A 7,500-nucleotide genomic window follows, 5' to 3' on the forward strand; every position below is an offset into this window, starting at 1 on the left:
AGAGAAGAAGAAAAAAGAGAGAGGGAGAGGGGGAGGGGGTGGGTAGGTGCAAGAATGACGTTGTCACCGTTATGATGACAGAGTTACTGACATCTTCAGCTGTTGACAGATTCCAGACACACAGCCTGTATCCTGAAGACACATATTGATAGGTTCTTACTCTCGAGATCAATACTCATTGCCATTGATAGCTGCTCTCCTCCCATCTTCCAACTTTCCCCACACAATATGGTTTCACATTGTCATCTTATTTTCCTCCCACATCCTTCTCTCTCTCTCTCTCTCTCTCTCTCTCTCTCTCTCTCTCTCTTTCTCTCTCTCTCTCTCTCTTTCTCTCTCTCTCTCTCTGTCTCTCTCTCTCCTTGTCTCTCTCTCTGTCTCTCTCTCTCTCTCTCTCCCTCCCCTACCATCTCCCAAATCCGTGGGTCATATTATTTTCTCCCTAACGTGTCATATGGAACCGAATACGATTGGGGAATGACAATTTATTAAGTGCCATCCTATTCTACAAACACAATGCACTTACTCATCATCATCATCATCATCATCATCATCATCATCATCATCATCATCATCATCATCATCATCATCATCATCATCATCATCATCATCATATTCCTGTGCTAACACACACAATGACACGTTCCAGATCCCGTACTTGAACAGTATAGGATATTATACTTATACTGACACATGGATGATGAAACCACAATTCACGTAGTTAGTGCAGAATCCATAATCCTCTTAACTGGCGATGTCCATTTTTATTGTCTCTCGTAACGGTGGTGAAAATCTTTACCAATAATAGAATAGCCACCAATGGCCAGGGGCTGTTTAGACACCCTCAGTTCATTGTCATCATTTCCGATCGCTAACACTAACTGGCATAGATGGCCCTTACACAACGGCGGTCAACGACTGTGTGTTAGGACTGGTATCTGTCACTCACCTGAATATAGCAAGTCATTGTGTAACTGGAACATCGACATACAGAAAAGTGCAGTCTTAACTTACTTTTTAAAAAAATGAAAATGAGCTTTTATATAGCGCACTATCCACTAAACGTGTTCAAAGCACTTTACAAAGAGTCGCTGACAAACATTAACACGTAACATATAGAACAAGACATGTCGCCTGTTAGGCGATATTACAATTTTTTTTTTTCCGTCAAAGACAACGCTGTTAACGACCAGGTACTCATTTTACACCTGAGTACGATGAGAGAATGTGAGTAAAGAGCCTTTTTTCAAGGACTCAACTATGCGCCGACGAGGCTCGAACCCATGACCTTCCGATCCGAAAGCGAGTGTCATACCACAAGACTACATAGCCGCACAACTTGAGATCTATGACGGCAAAGACCGTGAAAAGTGAGGAGGGATCTCATATGTAGGATAGATAATAAAAAAGAGGCGACCGAGGCGTCCCACCCGTATGACCAAGAGGCGAAAAGCGCTGTCTAGTCAATATCTACTGTGCTCAAAGCGTTTTACAGGGGTTCCAAGCAGACAGCAACACTTAATATGTAGATATGAAACTTGTAACGTGAATTTCCCCCCCCCCCCCCCCCCCTTCCTTTTACAAAGACAACTGTTAACGGCCAGGTACTCATTTTAAATAGAGAGAGAGAGAGAGAGAGAGAGAGAGAGAGAGAGAGAGAGAGAGAGAGAGAGAGAGAGAGAGGTGTAAACATCTAACAGATCTTCTTGTTGTTAACGCCTCTTCCGAGTTATTTCATAACCACTGACAACACCATCCTGTTATAAAGACGTGATTCTACACCAAACCATGTCAGTAGAATTATACAACACGGTAATCAATAATGGCAGATTCCAGATTTCTCACCTGTGCCCCCTTCATGTTGTATGGCACAAGACAGACTATAGATCTGTTGAAAACTAACAAATGATGTCAGGTAAATCCTTCCCCCCCCCCCCCCCCAACCCACCATAAAAAAAAGAAAAAAAAAAAACAAACAAACAAACAAACAAACAAAACTCCTGTAGTTTATTTTGATTTCGTTGTACAGAGGGTGGAACTCGTCTCTTTGAATTTTGTTATTCTTAACATTAGCAATATCTTTGTGAAAATCTTCAAAATTGTTCCATCCACCATTTCCTAACATTCGATTAGCATGCTATATTATTCTATTTCTTTTTATTACTTCAGATTTTTTTTTTTACAATTTCCACCCCAAGCAGCTACACAGAAACAAACAAAAAAAAAAAAAAAGACTTACAATGCAAGATTTATAAAACAAAGATAAAATTGCTTTGTCAACATTTATGGAGTACAATATCCTCATCATGAATAATCTTGTCTTCATCTTATTAAGCACTTTGCATGTATGATTTGTCCAGTCTGATTTTTCATTGACAAGTATACCGATATATTTATACTCCTCTACCCTCTCTACATTTTCGTTTTTAGTAACTATATTTTCTTGTATGTTACCATCTTTCCTAAAATCAAATATAATTTCTTTGGTTTTCTTTACATTAAGTTCTAGATAGTTATCATTACACCATTCAACAAATCTTTTAATTTCGTTATAATAATTCAACTCGTAACTACGAGGTATGGGGTTTGATCCCCAGCCGAGGCATGTCCATATTTTTGAAAGATTGTGTGTTTTGTTGTTGTTTGGTTGTTTTTTTTTTCTGTTTTTTGTTGTTGTTTTTTTTTTCCTTGTATTTGTCTATCTGCTTTGTCTGCTATTGTTTCATACAAACCGTGTTGTATTGAGCGAAGGAAAATAACTTCGATCGATCTCAAGGCAAGAACTATAGTACGTATGTAAAAGGAAAGTCCATTCACCCCCATTCTCTACCTCCTCCTCCACTTCTTCCTCCTCTTCCTCTTCTACTGCTTCCTTCTATCCCTCTTTATCCTCCTCCACTTCTTCTGCCTCCGCCTCCTCCTCCTCCTCCACTTCTTAGTCCTCCACCTCCTCCTCCTCCTCTTCTTCTTCTTCCTCCTCCTCTCCCTCATCCTCCTCTCCCTCTTCATCCTCTTCTTCCTCCCCCTCCTCTTCCTCATCCTTCTCATCTACCTCCTCCTCTATCTCTTTTTCCTCCCCATCCTCCTCCTACTCCTCAATCCCATGCTCTTTTTAGAAAGGCATGAAGCCTGTGTTGCTGGAGTTCATCCCAGTTTTTTTTTTCTTTCTTTGGTGTTTGTTAAGGATAATATTGCTCGCTACCATTCATATAGGACGCTGATATCGTAAACTACTTGTTTGCTACACTTAATTGAACGGGGGGGGGGGGGGGGGGGGGGGGGGGGGGGGGAGGAGAGAGAGAGAGAGAGAGAGAGAGAGAGAGAGAGAGAGAGAGAGAGAGAGAGAGAGAGAGAGAGTCTGGGTATTAGGGAGAGGGGGAGTGGCCTAAATATTGCACGTGCCATATGAAAGTGAATACGTGTTAGACACATTCCGAAAAGGGCCAATCATTCGTGCGTGAAAACTTTCCTTTAATCTGTCAGCATCTTATCTTTTTACTTGCCATCCTTTTGTTGTGTCCAGCAAGACGCACCACGTCCCACGCGAATCGAGTTTATAAATCCCGTCCCATCTCTCACTCAACGCTCTAAATATCCCATTCCCGACACACATACACATTTATTTACATTGCAGTAAACCCCGCCCTCGTACTACAAAACAAGGCGGGGTTACGCGATGTTGTGACACATTTCCCACGCGATCAGCCAATGAGATGCACCGCGTCTTTCTTTTCTCTCTCCGTTGTCTTCTACGCACGCTCGCTCCGCGTTTACTACTACACACGTCTCGCTCGTAGTAAAAGTAAAGCACATTCACTCCCCTCAGTCTCTCTGAGTTCACCGCAGGACGTTATAAATTCAAACGCGTGTCGTATCCTTGGATTAGTCTTAGCTTTCTCTCGTCGGATTCACTTCTAAGACAAGATAGATAGACAAGACAGTCAGACATGATAATAATATAACTCATCTATTTACAGCTCATCACGGTGATTTTGGAGTAATAAAATTCACTTCGCTTGGATTTTTTTCTCTTCTTCCTTCGGTTGACTGTACAATTCAAACTGGATCAAATATCCCTCGGACTTATACGTTTCAGATGCTCGTTTTCCGTGAGGAAATTTATATCATTACCATGAGTGTTTTTGTGATCTCAAGATTATTTAGTTAGGAGTTGCTTTTAGTTATTAGATGACTTTATCGTGCCTCAAGTAGTTGGTATAGTGTTAGGTCTAGAAATAGTAGTTGTAGTATAATATTATAGAGAAAGGCTAATAATAGTTAATTTTAAGTTAGCTTCTGAGATCGGATAATTCTCAAATTAGTTGTGATTCACTCTTGGATTTTTAATCGAGTTCTATATAGAAAGTATTTGCCCGTCTACACAGAGATCATCTTCGCTGATTAGTTTTAATTTCACTTCACCCAAAGTCTTTCATTTGAACACCAAGGTATGTATCTATAAATTTTGCGTTTTGTTCTAGACTACAGTTTTATCATCATCTTCATCTTATCATCACCTTCATCTTGTGCGGCTATGTGGAATTGTACTTGTATGACCCTCGCTTTCGGATCGAAAGGTATTGGGTTCGAGCCTCAGATAAGTCCTTGGAAAAGGATCTATACTCACATTCTCTCACCGTATTCAGGTGTAAATTGAGTACCCGACCGTTAACCGCGTTGTCTCTGTGGAAAAAAAAATTAGTAGAATATCGCCTAACAGGCGTCATGTCCCGTCCTAATACATGTTAAGTGTTGCTGTTTGTCAGGGACCCCTTTTTAAGCGCTTTGAGCACGTTTAGTGGATATTGCGCTATACAAAAGCTCAACGTTCATCAACATCTTCATCTCGACATGACCATCACCTCCTTCATTATCATCATTCTCGTCCTCCTTCTCATCATCTTCATCATCATCATCATCATCATCATCATCATCATCGTTATTAGTAATTGTCACTCGCCCACTCATTTATTTGATCCTTCATTTCCTCATTCATTCACGCACTCACTCACTCACACTCACTCACTCGTTCACTCAACCACCATTTCCAAAACCATTATCATACGCAAGTGACAAAATCATTGGTTATCATACGAAATCATGTCTGAAGTGTCGTATGGCATATTATATATACAGGTTTCTGTGTGTGTGTGTGTGTGTGTGTGTGTGTGTGTCGTAGAGAAACGCTCTCTCTTGCAAACACACACGCACACACACGTGTGTTTTCTCTCTCTCTCTCTCTCTCTCTCTCTCTCTCTCTCTCTCTCTCTCCAACCCCCCCCCCCCCCCCCCCACACACACACATACGACGGATACGAAAGTTACGAGGGACATTGCACTGTTTAATATCAGGTATCTACTAACACTTATTACAGCTGTCTTAGTTACGATGAAAGACATTCATTCATTCACTCACTCATCCGCGGCTTAATAAAAGTACATACTACATTTCATACTTTTCATAGACAATGAATGGCCTTGTAACCACAATAAACACCACCACCACCACCATCCACAACAATAAAAACCGTTCATATACCTACGCATTCAGACAATAACTCGGTTAATACATCATAGTTACCAGTACCTAAAGCAATAAGAGTTACCCCCCTCCCCCCATCAATCCATAACAATACACTTTTCATATAGATATATTGCATACAACAAGAATCTTACACGGTAACCCCCTAATCGTCAGGTTCCGGGGTCCTAACGTGAGCACTCTCGTCGGGTCCAAAGCTGTGTCCAGTTGTCCACAAGTGCTTGTCCTGCCCTGACAGTAAGAGGTCCTCTGCGGTGCTTTACATTGCCCTGCATTCTTTCATCTACGCTTTCTTTCTCCTTCTTCAGCCCGTCCTACCATTATAATCAAATTCATTGTTCTACGTTTGATTGTAGATTGTGGTATAAACCGTTTGCCTGTTCATGAGCAGCCGGTATCTTTGCCAATGTAGTCATGGAAAGGAAAGATATTTTCAATCCATGATCTATGCGCACAGTCCTGTTACAGGCAAAATCACGCGCAGTGTTCTGCATATTTGATTTTAGTACAAAACATTAAACTATCTAGAGCCGCTAGTATTTAGTACTGTTGCTGATGTAGTAACAGGAAAACAAGGTACATCAATCCATGTGCTATGCGCGTAATCGAAAAATTCCAGGTTCCCCCCCCCCCCCTTCCCCTCCCCCCCCCCCCCCCCCCTAGATATTTTTCTGGCTAAATTTTCAAATAGTGGGTGTCTTTTCAGAGTACGGAGGTTGACTAGTTAATTACACTTTACATTCATTGGGAGTCACCTTAATTTTTCGATGTAAGGGTTTGGTACGTTATATCAGGATGGCGGATATTATGAGTATTTTACCCAAACGCATATCGTCAATATAGCTGATTGCTGTGTCGTCAACCTGGTCTTCAATCTGTCGATATCCTCCATTGATAACGGGGCCTCTAATCCGCCATCCAGACTTACGCCAAAACAACCCTTCCCCCCCCCCCCCCCCCCCCCCCCCCCTCCAATCTTGAGGTCCTCTCACCAATGCTTCTTAGATACCCGTTGACCCGGTAGCTGTAACGGTGGTCAGAAATCGCGGTTAACCCCTTGAATTAGGGATTTCGGAATAACGGGCAATGAATTTTGGAGAGTCCTTTCTTACGAATTGGACAAGTCTTGATCGACTTTACTATCGAAATGTGTGTCCACGAATCGTCTCAAAACGGTATTCATTTGGGATTTATCCGATGCCTAACAATTATCAATTCTATTGTTAATCCATTACTACTTTTGTTAAAAACGATTGTGATATCTTTGGTCCTTGAACAACAATAACAAACAAACAAGAAAACAAAACAAGAAAAAAAGATACAAGCAAAAGCATAAAAAGAACACAACAGAAAAACAAAACAATAAACGAACAAGCAAGCAAGCAAATTAACAAATAATAGCCAAGCGTATCTTAATAGCTGCTATAAGTAAGAAGTTGACTTCACTGAGCTCTTTATTATTATTTTAGAAAGCTTATTGGCTATTAGTTTTCATAAAATTATATAGACGTTAAAGCTTTTGTGTGTGTGTGTGTGTGTGTGTGTGTGTGTGTGTGTGTGTGTGTGTGTTGATATGTTTAATTTGACTTGCGGAGTGCATCAATTGTAGGGACCCCGCATTTTTATTTTGAACAATCGGATAAATGGGATTAGTGCAATAGTATTGTCAGTGTACGGGTTTTTTTCCTCCCCCACACCAATAACTTCCATCATATCGGGTTTTCCATCAGAGATTTCACCTTATAATAAGGGGATAATAAGGGGATCAGGGCTTTTAACTTTGAGGGGAGATTTCTGTATTAAAGGGGGCGATACCAATCGGACGTCGTCTTAGTAGTAGTAGTGGTACCGTCAACCGATTTGGAGCATTTTTGAGTATTCTCAGGCTTGTTGCAGTTTTTCCCTTATGAGAGGCTTGGTTTTTCATCGAAAGAAAAGTTGTTACTGTTGCAAAGTTC

General features: G+C 41.0%; 1 protein-coding gene across 2 annotated transcripts in view; it reads left to right on the forward strand.

Moving 5' to 3' along the window:
- Positions 1 to 7,500, forward strand: part of LOC144979640 (uncharacterized) — a 187,410-nt gene that overhangs the window by 155,090 nt on the left and 24,820 nt on the right. Inside the window, exon 1 of one of the 2 annotated variants that reach the window (XM_078926459.1) lies at positions 3,840 to 4,448. The exons of the other annotated variant lie outside the window; for it this stretch is intronic. The gene's annotated coding sequence lies outside the window, so the exon portion shown is untranslated. Of the gene's footprint in view, positions 1 to 3,839; positions 4,449 to 7,500 lie in introns of those variants that run through there. 2 annotated transcript variants of the gene reach the window in all.

The sequence above is a fragment of the Berghia stephanieae genome, chromosome 9 (assembly GCF_034508935.2).
Source record: "Berghia stephanieae isolate SIO BIC M18660-M18661 chromosome 9, UCSD_Bste_1.3, whole genome shotgun sequence".
Taxonomy (NCBI): domain Eukaryota; kingdom Metazoa; phylum Mollusca; class Gastropoda; order Nudibranchia; family Aeolidiidae; genus Berghia; species Berghia stephanieae.